The sequence below is a fragment of the Pistacia vera genome, unplaced genomic scaffold (assembly GCF_008641045.1).
Source record: "Pistacia vera cultivar Batoury unplaced genomic scaffold, PisVer_v2 Contig52, whole genome shotgun sequence".
NCBI classification, from domain to species: domain Eukaryota; kingdom Viridiplantae; phylum Streptophyta; class Magnoliopsida; order Sapindales; family Anacardiaceae; genus Pistacia; species Pistacia vera.
This window is the reverse complement of record NW_022196357.1, coordinates 2,319,769-2,333,861: the sequence shown is the minus strand read 5'-3', so window position 1 is coordinate 2,333,861 and position 14,093 is coordinate 2,319,769. Positions and strand designations below refer to the sequence as shown.

Sequence of the window (14,093 nt, the reverse complement as noted above, 5' to 3'; positions counted from 1 at the left end):
TTAGGGGGTTAGGGGTTGAGAGAGTGGAGGGGGTTGGGGGGTTGAGGGAGTACACGGGTGGAGGGGGTTGACGGGTGGAGGGGGTTGGGGGGTTGAGGGAGTACACGGGTGGAGGGGGTTGACGGGTGGAGGGGGTTGACGGGTGGAGGGGGTTGGGGGGTTGAGGGAGTTCACGGGTGGAGGGGTGGAGGATTTGAGGGGGTGGAGTTGTGGAGGGGGTTGGGGGTTGAGGGAGTTGAGGGGGTTGATGGGGTGGAGTTGTGGAGGGGGTTGGGGGTTGAGGGAGTTGAGGGTGGAGGGTTTGAGGGGGTTGAGGGGTTGATGGGGTGGAGTCGTGGAGGGGGTTGAGGAGTTGAGGGTGAGGGAGTGTGAGGGGGGTGAGGGCGTTTTAGGACCTGTAGGTAGTTTAGATTTTTTAGAGCTTTTTAGGATTTTTAGGGCCTTTAGGATCTTTTAGATTAGAACATTTTAAGGATTTTAGGGTCTTTTAGATTAGAACATTTTAAGGCCTTTAAAGTCCTTAGAACCTTTTAGGGCCTCTAGGGCCTTTATAACCTTTTGGGGCCTCTAGGGCCTTTACAACCTTTTAGGGCCTTTATAACCTTTTAGGGCCTCTAGGGCCTTTACAACCTTTTTGGGCCTTAATAACCTTTAGGGCCTCTAGGGCCTTTACAACCTTTTAGGGCTTTTATAACCCTTTAGGGCCTTTATAACTTTTTAGAGCCATTAGGGTTTAGGGGGCTTAAGATAGGAATTTTTTTTGAAAAAATTAATTTTAAAAATTTAAAAATGAATTTAAGAAGTTTTATAATTATTTATTTTCGTTTTCCATTTTAAATAAATTAAAATAAATGTAATTTTGTATAAATTAAATTAAAACAAGTTAAAAATTTAAAGTTTTAAATTTGTTTTTCTAGTAAAATTTTATCCATTTAAAAAAAATCAAAATAAAAGTAATTTTGTAAAAATTAAATTTAAATAGTTTAAAAATTTAAAGTTTAAAAATATTTTTTGTAGTAATATTTTTTCCATTTTAAATAAATACAAAAAATTTAAATTTGTTGTGGTGATATTTTTTAGTATTTTATTTAAATGAAAATAAATGATTGAAAAAATATTAAAAAAACTTTAAAATTTTAGTTGCTGTGGTGTAGTGGTTATCACGTCAGTTATACACTGAGGGTCCCCAGTTCGATTCTGGGCAGCAACATTTTTAATTTAAACTTTGACTTACAAATAAAAAAATAATTTATTTCAATGTTTGGACTTTGGACATTAATTTAAATTTTTACTGTTCGTTTTACAGAAAATTAACTTATAAAAAATATTTTGCAAATTGTTTTGATGTTATAATTAATTTAAATATTTGTAAAATAAAATAAAATAGAATAAATTTGGAATTTTTCCCCGAAACAAAAAGTTGCCTTCTAAAAATTAATTAAAATATTAAAAGTTGAAATTTAAAATTCAGAAAATTGTAATAAAATTAAGAAAAAAAAGGTTCCTTTTTAATAAATTTTAAATGAATTTACAAATAACAAAAATAAAATATATAAAATATAAATGATAATGAGTTTTTGAAAAATTGAATGTTAATTGTCCCGGAAATTTAATGTAAAATAAATGAAATATAAATGATAATAAGTTTTTCAAATATTTGAAAACAAATGTTTTGTTAATTGTACTGGAAATATAATATAAAATAAAAATTCTAATTTTTTTATAAAAAATAGTTTAAAAATGTAATTTTAGTAGTTAATTAATATTAAAACGAAAATAATTTTTTTGAAAACAACTAAAAAAGTAAAATTGTAAAGTTAATTAATTAATAAATTTTTAATTTAGAGTTTTACTTACAAAAAATAATTTTTTTGGAAATAATTGACTAAAAATTAAATTGGGAAAACTTAATAATTTTGACTATTGTGTCTTCGTTTTAAATAAAGTAAAATTTTAAAATATGCTAAAATAAAGTAAAGTTTTAAATAAACTTAATACATTGTTTGAAGTTTAAATGAATTGAATTTTATTTTAAATAAAATAAAATTGTAAAAATTTGAATTTTTTAAGAAATGAAGAAGTTGTCTTTTAAAATTGAATAAAAAAAATTTGAAAAAAAAAAAAGTTTCTCTTTTCATATATTAAAAAAAAAATGACAAAATAATTTGTATAAAAAAGAAAATATATAAAATATAAATGATAAATCTATTTTAAAAGATTTTGAATAGAATTTTGTTTGACATTATTAATATGAAACAAAAATTTTTAAGAGAGTAAAAACCAGTTATATAATAAAAAAGAAATAAAATAAACTTTCATAAAAAAGAAAATATATGAAATATAAATGATAATATATATTTTAAAAGATTTTGAAAACAAATTTTTTTATATTATTAAATATAAAACAAAAAATTTTAAGAGTAAAAAACAGTATATTTGCTAGTTAATTAATAAAATAATATATAAAAAAGAAAATATATAAAATATAAATGATAATATCTGTTTTAAAAGATTTTGAAATGAATTAATTTTTTGTTAATTATAACAGTTTGTCTGCTAGTTAATTAATAAAAAATAAATTTAATAAAATTTTATAAATTGATTTAATTGAAAACATTTTTTGAATAGATAAAAATTTAAAATTTTATTAAATTAGTTAATAAATCTAAAATCTAAACTCGTAGATATTTTATTTTAGTGTTTGCAAATAATTGTATTAAAAATAATTTTGTAAAAATTCATAATTTTGACTATTATGTTTTCGCTTTAAATAAAAAAGACTTTGAGAAGTTGTTTTAATTTCAATTTAATTTTTTAAGATAACATTTTTCAAGTTGTCTTTTAAAAATTAAAAAAAAAAAATAAAAAAAATAAAAATGAAAAAAAGTTAATCATTGAATATAAATGTGAAATAAAAAATAAAATAAAAAAAGAATAAAGAAAAAAATAGTTAATCATTTAATATAAATGAATTCAGTAAATAAATTATTATCAAAATTTATCAATAAAAAAGAAAATATATAAAATATAAATCAGAATAATTTTTGTAGATATTTTTAAACAAAAATTTTAACTTAATTAAGAAATTTAATATAAAATAATTGTAGAAAATTTAATAATTTTAGTGTTTGGAAAAAGCTTATAACAAAAATTTAATAATTTTTACAGTTGTTTTTTGTTTTAAAGAAAATTAACTTTTTTATTAAAACTTTTGAACAAAATTGCTATAAACTTTTGAATAATTTTAAAGAAAAATTTAAAAACTTTTTGTTAATTTTCCTTAAAACTTTTTTATTTCAAAATTGCTAAGTTAAAAGTAATATAAATTTTATAAAATAAAAAATAACACAAAAAATCCAAAAATTTTCAAAATTAAAAAGCTACATTTTAAAAATTAATATAAATATTATAAGTTGAAATTTAAAATGAAGAAAATTGAAATAAAATTAAGAAAAAAAAGTTGCTGTTTTCAATAAATTTAAAATGAAGTTTCAAAATAATTTTTGATCAAAACTTATAAATAAAAAAGAAAATATATAAAATATAAATGATAATAAGTTTTAAAAATGTTTTTAAACTTAGGGTTTAGGGTTTACATATTAATTTTTTTATTGCTTTTTTTATTACTAATATTTTATGTTAATTAAACGAGAAAATCATTATTAAAAAAAAAATATAAATGATTTATAATAATGGGTCAAAAAATGTAATTAATAAAATCTAGAAATTTATTATAAAAGAAAAAATTAAACAATTTATAAAAAGAGTATAAAAATGTAATTTCATTAGTTAATTAATATTTATAAAAATCAGTATAAAAATATAATTTTATAAGTTAATCAACATGTAAGCGAAAATAATTTTCTAGAAATAAGCCCTAAACTCTAAACTTTTAATTAGCACTCAAATATATTATATTTGAGTGTTTGGAAATAATTGAACAAAATAAATTTTGGAAGGAATTGAAAAAATTTTGACGATTGCGTTATTGTCTTAAATAAAATTAACTTTTAAAAATATTTCAACAAAGTGCTTGAAGTCCAAATTTATCTTAAATAAAAAAAAATTCATAGAAAAATTAATAAAAAAATGGATAGAAAAATTAATAAAAAAATTGACAGAAAAATTANAAGTGGATGTTAAAACTAATAGGTCGATTGATCTACATATTTCTTTGATCGTTGGTTGCTATGAAGAAAATATATATTAAAAATGGCTAGTCAAACTATTTCTAAAATATTAGTCTACCCTACACTCCTATGACGTTAAATGTGTTTGTTTTTTCCACTTTAACACTTATAAGAATTTAGCTAGTGGATTTTTTTTTTTTAATTTTAATTTATATATATAAATAAGAAAACTGAATGGATTGAATGTTAAATATGTATGAATGTACAAATTTGATCAATATATTTGTTTTTTGTTTTTCGTCGTTTGACTATAAATGTTGGATTGTTTGTTTTTATTGGTGTTTTGACACATATATACTTAAAAAGTTAATTTTACATTTTTACATGCATGATACCTATTTTATTACAAATTATGAAAATAAAAATAAAATAAAGATATAAAAATTAATGACAACTATGTTATTATGTTGTGTTTATATAGCAATTAAAAATTATTATAACAAAAAAAATAAACGCAACTAAATTAGTTAGATCCTTGGAAGAGTTAATTTTAATTTGATCTCGCAATTGTTGTATCAATATTTGATCAATTGTTTCAAGCAAGTTGATTGCATTTGATAGTTGATTTTGATTTGTAGGAATAAAAATATATAATGTAAAGGTTTTGATAAGTTAAGAATGACATTATATAAATTTAAAAAGGATGTAATTAAAAAATTAATAATAATTAGAGTAATCCAAGATATGGGGGCTCATCGAGTTACTAATCAAGGGCCAGTTTCGTTGGCCGTTGTTTTGATCCTCTGTAATGCTTCGCCTTCTTCTGGACTCCGTGGACCGTTCATCCGATCCACATTTTTTTTGAAGATGAAAACGGCAGCAAGCCAGCAATTATAGAAAAGACTAGTAGCAAAACCGATGCTGTATAATTAATTGATGATCTAGCAACACAAAACTACCACAAATGTAGAAATTAACTGAACAACTGAAAAAGGCAATGTGTTTGCTGGATTAACAATAATTTACTCTCTCTAATGTTAAGTTCTAAATAGTAAAAGGTTCTTGGACACCGATAAGTCAAGTGTTAGGTTTGTTTTTTCTCACATAACTGTAAATGGTTATTAATACTTAATAGTTTTAAGATAGGTGATGTGTTTGTTTTTTAAATTAAGGATATCTGAAAAAAATTCATAATTTAATATACTAATATATATCCTTATGTAAAGTTTGATTATATAAAAAAATAATTATAATAATTGCTATAATTAGCATAACAAAATAATTACACATAAAAGTTGGTGAATCGGTCGTCGGAACTCGGTTGCCAGCTATCGGACTCTGGTGATCGGAAAAAATTTTGGCGCATAATAATTATAGGTGGGCAAACAAGGCCCGGGCCAGCCCCAAATCGGCCCAGGCCCTCAAGGACCGACCCCAATGCTAAGCTAGCTAGTTATAGCCCGTAGTATAATATGCCAACAATCGTAGGCTAATGGTACAGGCAATAACCTCTTAAAGCCCGTAAGCTAAGCAAGAAAAGAAAGGAATGGATTAGATGGTTGCTATATTTCCTTTGTCAGTCAGATATATGGGAAGAGAGGCCTCTAAAGTCTCTCCTTCAGTTAGGCTTTTCCAAGGATTGTTGCTTTTTCTCCCCTTTTTCTCCCCTCTGGGTCTTCCTTTTCTAAGATGTAGTAAGAAATAAATAGCTATAAGAGATCGTAGTCCTTATATCTCCTCAAGCGCTTTCCTCGCCGAGCATATGATTGCCACGCCCACTTTGCCACCAGGAATTGAATTGGTTGGGACCAATCCTGAGCCCATCACTTTTGTGAGGGCCCAGACCGGTCCTATGCAAGCCTGATAAATATCCTTATAATGGTTTTAACCCCTAAATTTATTATGTATTTCATATATTACAGGAGGTTTTAGTTATTTATCAGGGGATTTTGATTATTTGTTAGGGGGTCTTCTGAAATTAACCAGGCCAGGTCTGAGTCTTAGAGGAGGGATTGGCCTGGGCCTGATCACCCCTCTCTAGGGCCCGAGTTGGTCCCGAGACCGGTCCCACAAGGATCAGTCATCCCAAGGACTGGTCTTGGGACCGAACCCTTTGGGCCTGGGCTTTTTGCCCACCTCTAAATTAATAATAACAATATGGACTTAAAAATGATCTTGTTTGAATGATCTATCTATGTAATTTTGAACTAAAAATAATATGGCTTTTGGCTAGGATCTGATTGAGAAAATTCTCAATCAGATCCAGATCCTAGCCAAATGGTGCATCTATTGCTAAAAATAATTATAGATACAGAGAAAGAGTTTAAACATGATCATTTTCATACTAATATTGTTGCCTTAAGTTCACCAAAACATTTTCTGGCACCCGAAAATTACATCAATTAATAAGATAAGTTAGTTTAAAAAATAATTTAATAAAATATTAGTAAGATAATATAATATTACTTAATATTAAAAGTCTCAACCTATTGCCTTCTTCTCTAATACATTCAAAAGGAATGATATGCCCTACAAAAAACACCAAATAATTGAAATGATGAACGTGAAAAACGAAGAAGAGATTAAACACAAGTCTTGCAATCATCACTAAGACTTGCAACATGGTTATCAACTGCATTAGGCTTTGTCATAAGCTCAATCTGATCACCAGGTGTACTTGGAATATGCAAATGTTCTTCAATCTCGAGCTTATTAGGACTACTTGCAACATCTAATTGTTCATCAATCTCATTAGGACTACTTGCAATATGCAAAAATTGATCAATCTCACTAGGAGTACTAGCAATATCCAAATGTTCACCAATACGCAAACTAATGTTCATAGATCTCAATAGGAGTACCTTGTAATGACTCTTTCTACTAGTATACTTTAAAACATATACAATAAAACCATACATACTTAGCATATGAAAAATAGTTGGGTCCAAATTTTTCTTTACTTATAAAATATAATTGTTTACATATACCAAAATAACAAGTACAAAAACTTTAGCAACGGTGGACAGTAATGTTAATTTTCTTCGCTTGTCGACTTCCTTCCGACCGCTGCTCACCTATTTCCTGCAAAACATGGAAAAAACAACGGGGTGAGCACAAAAATACTCAATAAGTAAATCCCTTATCTCTTCTCCTTCTTTGGTTCTTTCCTTACTTAATTCTCTTCTTCTTTCTTTCGTTCCTAGTTCTTTCTCTTTTCTTCCTCTGTTTCTAATTCTTACTGTTCTTTCTTTCTTTCTAATTCTCGCAATTCTTTCCTTCTCTCTGTTCTTATTTCCTATTCTTTCTAACCATGATGGAATTCGTGGTAATATGCATGAATGAAATGCATATGCAATAATGCATAAAAATGCATTTTTCTTTCTTCTTTCTATTTCTTATTCTATTTCTTTTCTTTTCTTTCTTGTCTTGCTTGCTCAAGCTTCTCTCTTCTTTCTTGTTTATCTTTTCTTTTCTTCTCTTTGCTTGTTCAAGCTTTCTCATTCTTTCTTACTCTTGTTCTTTCTTATTCCTTCTTTTCTTATTCTTATTCTTTCTTTTCTTATTCTTTGCCGATCGGACTCGGTTGATGCATGGATTCGGAACCTTGGCCGTGTGAGTGAGTACAGTCCTCATCTACATGCACTCTTGCGGACTGTACAAATTCTTTCTTTCTTCTTAGGCCACTCAATTAAGGTGGCGTGCATGTAGGAATTCGTCTTGGTACAACCCTCATCCACATACACTCTTACGGGTCGTACAATTCTTTTTCTTCTTATGCCACTCAATTAAGGTGGCGTGTATGTGGGAATTTCTTCTTAGTACTCACGGTTTCCCATCAAAACAACATATTCTTTTCTTTTCTTTTCTTTAACACTTTTTCTTTCTTTAATTCTTTAGTGCTTTTTCCTTCTTTCTCTTTATTCTTAGAGTGTTTTATTGTTAAAATTCTTTATTCTTTCTTAAGTTACTACACATATACAAATATATGCATATGGATGGCTCATGCTTAGAATTCTTACTTAAATGCACTCATGAAATGCAAATATGCAATGTTGTATAAAAGTAAGGTTTCTACTCATACTCATGCTTCTCTTAGGCATTTCATCAAACAATAAATGTGCATATACAAACTCTACTTTAACTATAATTCTATTTGTTTCTTAAACCATCCAAAATGAGAGTAAAACTCTCTTATATCATCGTCCCTACACCTCACAAACCACTTTCCAAAAGATTTCTCCAATTCTTCCAATTTCAACCCATCATCAAACCATCACATACACTCCTCATATTCAAATATATCCAACAACAAGCATAAATAATCATCAATCTCATCTCAACTTCTCAATAATCATAACATATACATATTTAAAGGACATCTCTACTCACTTGATTTTCTTAAACTTTAACTTGAGTTGGATTTTGAGGAGAATTTACTTACCTTATGCTTGAGTAGTCTCTCCTAAGCTCTCTACTCTTGTTGGAATAAAATCTTCTCTTAACCATAAGCATAAACTTCATAAGAACTCAACTTTTACACAAATAAATCATAGATAAAGAGCATGACTTCTTACCTTTTGATGCCTAGAATCAAAACCCTATGAAAATCTACTCAAAAGCCCTCAAATTCCTTGGAGAAGTGAATGAAAATTTGAGAGAAAATGGAGGAGGAGAGTGGCGGTGGAATGAAGCAAATAAGGGTTACAAACCCTTATCATCTTATTTTATAAATATGCTTTCCCATTTTGCCCTTACACTTTTTTGAAAATTCCATCCTTGTCCCTTAGTCAATTACCATACTGCCCTCATTTTTATTGTATTCTTTATGAAATTCTATCTTTTTTCACTCCCCACAATTTTAACTAATTTTGAGTGAAAAGACTATTTTACCCTTAATACAAGTTTAAGGCATTTTCTTCATATTCTCTTAAAATAATTCTAACAAAAATTAACTAAGGGCTATAAAACATAATTTAAATCATGTACCTCCATGTTGGGTGTTACACTTTCCTAATCGCTGTAACCTCAAATGGACCAATGAATCTCGATGCTAACTTTCCTTTATTACTGAAACGTAGCACCCGTTTGTAGGGAGAAACTTTCAAAAAAACTTTGTCACCCACTTCAAACTCAACTTCTTTTCTTTTCAGATCAGCATAGCTTTTCTGCCTATCTTGGGCTTATTTCATTCTACTTCTGATCAGTTTCACATCTTCTATCATTTTCTGAGTCATTTCTGGCCCAAGGGTTATATTTAACTCATCTTTCTCGCCCATCTCATCATAATGCAATGGAGATCTACACCATATACCATACAAGGCCTCGTAAGAAGCCATCTTAATTGTAGACTAGTAGCTATTATTATAAGCAAACTCCACCAAGGTAACATCTCATGCCAGGATACTTTATAATCCATACAGCATGCTCTCAACATGACCTCAAGCACTTGATTTGTTCTCTCCATCTAGCCATCTGTCTGAGGATGATAGGCGGTACTAAAAGCCAACTTGGTACCCAAGTTCCTCTGTATACTCATCCAGAAAGCTAAGACAATTCTTGAATCTCTGTCTAATACTATTGTCTTGGGTACACCATGAAGTCTCACTATCTCTTTAATATGCATCTGGGCCAATTGATCTGAAGTGGTACTCTACTTTACTGGAAGAAAATGGGCTGATTTAGTCAATCTATCTACAATCACCCATATAACATTATATCCTTTTTGCACTCTAGGGAGACCTGTAATAAAATCCATCGAGATACTATCCCATTTCCATTCAGGAATACTAAGTGGCTGAAGCAACCCTGATGGCCTCTTGTGTTCTGCTTTCACTTGCTGACAAACCAGGCATTTAGTTACAAATTCTGCAATATCTTTCTTCATACCTGGCCACCAATAGCCTTTCTTTAAATCTTGATACATCTTGGTTGCTCCAGGATGAGCAGTGTACAGTGTGTCATAAGCCTCTATAAGGATTCTCTTTCTCAACTCATCATCCTGATCGAGCTAGAACTCACATTTAGAAAACTTGGCATACAACTTCTTTTCTCTCAATCGTTGCAGCACAAATCTTAATTGTTCCTCATGCTCTTCTCTCGACTTCGAATAAACCAGGATGTCATCAATAAATACCACTATAAACCGATCCAAACAATCATGGAACACCCGGTTCATTAAGTCCATAAAGACTGCTAGGGCATTAGTTAGCCCAAAAGGCATCACCACAAATTCATAATGCCCATATCTTGTCCGGAAGGCAGTCTTAGCTACATCTTGTTCTGCCACTTTTACCTGATGATAACCCGACCTCAAATCAATCTTGGAAAATATTGCTGCACCCTTTAACTGATAAAAAAGATCATCTATCCGAGGTAACGGGTATTTATTCTTCACTGTCACTTTATTCAACACTCTGTAATCAATACACATCCGTAATGTCCCATCTTTCTTCTTTACAAACAAGATTGGAGCTCCCCAGGGAGAATGACTTGGTCAGATAAAACCTTTATCTAGGAGCTCTTAGAGTTGCTTCTTCAATTCCTGAAGCTCGGCTGGGGCCATTTGGTAAGGGGCTTTAGATATCGGTGCTGTTCCTGGTGCCAGTTCAATACTAAACTCAACTTCTCTTTCCGAAGGCAAACCTGGTAAGTCTTCTGGAAATACATCTAGAAATTCCCATACTACTGGCACACTCTGCAATTCTAGTTGTGGGACATCTCTACTTTGTACTACATGGGCTATATACCCAAAACACCTTTTTCTTAGCATCTTTCTAGCCTTTATGCTACTAATCAACATACTCAACTGATGGCCCTCTCCGAAACTAAACTTATCTTCACTATCAAGATTAAATCTTGCTTTCTTCTTCCGACAATCAATTTCTACTCCATACCTCCCTAGGAAATCCATACCCAAAATCATATCAAAGTTAAGCATATCAAACACTATTAAATCAACTACTAACTCCCAACCATGGATCACCACGGACTCTCCTAACAACATCTCATGGGTCACAACACTAACCCCATCGGGTAACTCTATCTTGACTCACTCTAGTAGGTTTTAAACCTGATCTTTCTATCATCCCATAAGATATAAATGAATGAGTGGCTCCAGAATCAATTAAAACATAAAAAGGAACTGCATGAAATAATAACTGACCAGTAACAGCTGATGGACTGGCCTCTACTTCACCTTGTGCTACTGTAAACACCCTGGCATTAGTGCCTTTGGAATTCTGTGCTGCAGATGGAAGAGGAGCTTTACAATCTTTCATCAATAACATACATTATGGCCCAACTCTCTCAGACACTCTCCTGGATGAGTCTTCCCACATTTAGGACATGGGGGAAACTCCACTGTTCTCGACCGTTTATTCTGCCAATCTTTTCTGTTCTTCTTTGGCTGAAACTTCTTCTTATTCTTCACTTCTCTATTTCTTGCACTCTCAAATCTTTCTCTCTGCGGAGCAGGAGATGGTTCACTTGGTCCCGCTGGGGTGAGCTTGTTTACAAAATTTTTTTCCCTTAAGGCCTGCTCTAAAGCTTCACTATAGGTTTGAGGGGGTTCAGCTCTTGTCTTTACATCCTGGGCTATCTCTAGCTTTAACCCATGGACAAATTTATCTCTTCTCAATTTTGGGGTATTGACTATTCCGGGTGCAAACCTGACAAGGGAATTAAACCTCACATAATACTCTTTCACTGTACTTGACGCTTGCTTCAAATTAATAAACTCTTGTATCTTCTCATGTACCCAATCCATTGTTCTGTACTCATCATCAAACAATATTCTAAACTCACCCCAGGTCATCACAGGAACATCATGAGTGTCTTCCATCAATTCCCACCAAATTCGGGTATCACCCCGAAACAAGAAACTGGAATACCGGATCTTCTCCCTGTCTGTCATAGGAAATAGTGTCGTTGTACGCTCAACGGACCTAAACCATTCTTCTGCCACTAAAAGGTCTGTTGTACCTTTAAATTTTGATGGCTGATGTTGACTTGAAAGCCCATAAATCGGTTTAATCTGATTCTGTACTGTCTGAGGTACCGACCTTTCTCTTTCCCCTCTAGTAGGCGGTATTTGAACGGGGGTTTCAATTCTTTTTGGTTCAACTCTCCCCTGTCTTTCCACTAAGATTTGCTGTACAATCCCCTGAAATCTAGTTTCATCAAGGGTAGAGGGAGTAGGTTCTGGTGGGTTAGAAGGTTCCCCCGTACTCACTGTTTTCTTACTACTTGCTCGGGTTCTACGTCTCATCTACAAAACAACCACATTTAACAAACTCATGCAACACTTTAAGTAAGGAAAGAAAATTTAACTTACAACGGTCGGCTACGGAACGTCACAGAGGTTAGAGTAGTACACTGTCAAATCCCAAAATCTTTGCTCTGATACCAAAAATGTAATGACTTTTTTCTACTAGTATACTTTAGAACATATAAAATAAAAACATACATACTTAGCATATGAAACATAGTTGGGCCCAAATTTTTCTTTACTTATAAAATATAATTCTTTACATATACCAAAATAACAAGTACAAAAGCTTTAGCAACGATGGACAATAATGCCAATTCTCTCCGCTTGTCGACTTCCTTCCGACCGCTGCTCACATATTTCCTACAAAATATGGAAAAACAATGGGTTAAGCACAAAAATGCTCAGTAAGTAAATCCCTCATCTCTTCTCCTTCTTTGGTTCTTTCCTTAATTCTCTTCTTCTTTCTTTCGTTCCTAGTTCTTTCTCTTTTCTTCCTCTATTTCTAATTCTTACTGTTCTTTCTTTTTTCCTAATTCTTGTTGTTCTTTCCTTCTCTCTGTTCTTTCTTTCTATTCTTTCTAACCATGATGGAATTCATGGTATTATGCATGAATGAAATGCATATGCAATAATGCATAAAAATGCATTTTCTTTCCTTTTTCTGTTTCTTTTCTTTTCTTTCGTGACTTGCTTGCTCAAGCTTCTCTTTTCTTTCTTGTTTTTCTTTTCTTTGCTTGTTCAAGTTTTCTGATTCTTTCTTACTATTGTTCTTTCTTATTCCTTCTTTTCTTATTCTTATTTTTATTCTTTCTTATTCTTTGTCGATCGGACTCGGTTGATGCATGGATTCAGAACCTTGGCCGTGTGAGTGAGTACAGTCCTCATCTACATGCACTCTTGCGGACTGTACAAATTCTTTCTTTCTTCTTAGGCCACTCAATTAAGGTGGCGTGCATGTATGAATTCTTCTTGGTACAACCCTCATTCACATCTACAGTGAAGTCTAAGCTTGAATATCCAATGACTTCTAAAATGTCGGACCGTCTATAAGTAAGCATGAAACCTTTACTTCCTTGAAGATACCTCATGACCTTCTTTGCAGCTCTCCAATGATCCAAACCTGGATTACTTTGATATCTTCCTAACATGCCAGCTGCACAAGCAATGCCACGTCTAGTACAAACTTGAGCATACATTAAGCTTCCAAGAACTTAAGCATAAGGAATAGTTTTCATTTGTTCCTTTTCAATCTCAAGTGTAGGACATTGGTTAAGATTGAATCTGTCATCCTTAACACTGGGTGAACAATCCTTCATCCTAAATCTCTCAAGAATTTTATTAATATAGGTTTCCTGAGATAGTCAAAAAACATGTTGAGACCTATCCCTATGAATCTTAATGCTAATGACATAAGACGCCTCACCTCTATCCTTCATACTAAAATGTTGAGAGAGAAATTGTTTCACCTCATGCAGCAAACCCAAATCATTGGTTGCAAGTAGAATATCATCTACATATAACACAAGAAAGATGATTATACTCCCACTGACCTTGTGGTATATACACCGATCCATGACATTCTCTACAAAATCAAATGAAGAGATAACAGTAATGAAATCTTAAATACCACTGTCGGGAGGCTTGTTTAAGTCCATAAATGGACTTCTTAAGCTTGCAAAAACAAATGCTCACCA

At 31.4% G+C, this 14,093-nt stretch overlaps 1 non-coding gene across 1 annotated transcript; it reads left to right on the top strand.

Annotated features, from left to right (window-relative positions):
* The first annotated feature begins 1,139 nt into the window (after positions 1-1,139).
* Positions 1,140-1,210, top strand: TRNAY-AUA. Its single transcript has one exon. It is a non-coding gene; the product is annotated as a tRNA-Tyr (tRNA).
* Positions 1,211-14,093: the final 12,883 nt, after the last annotated feature.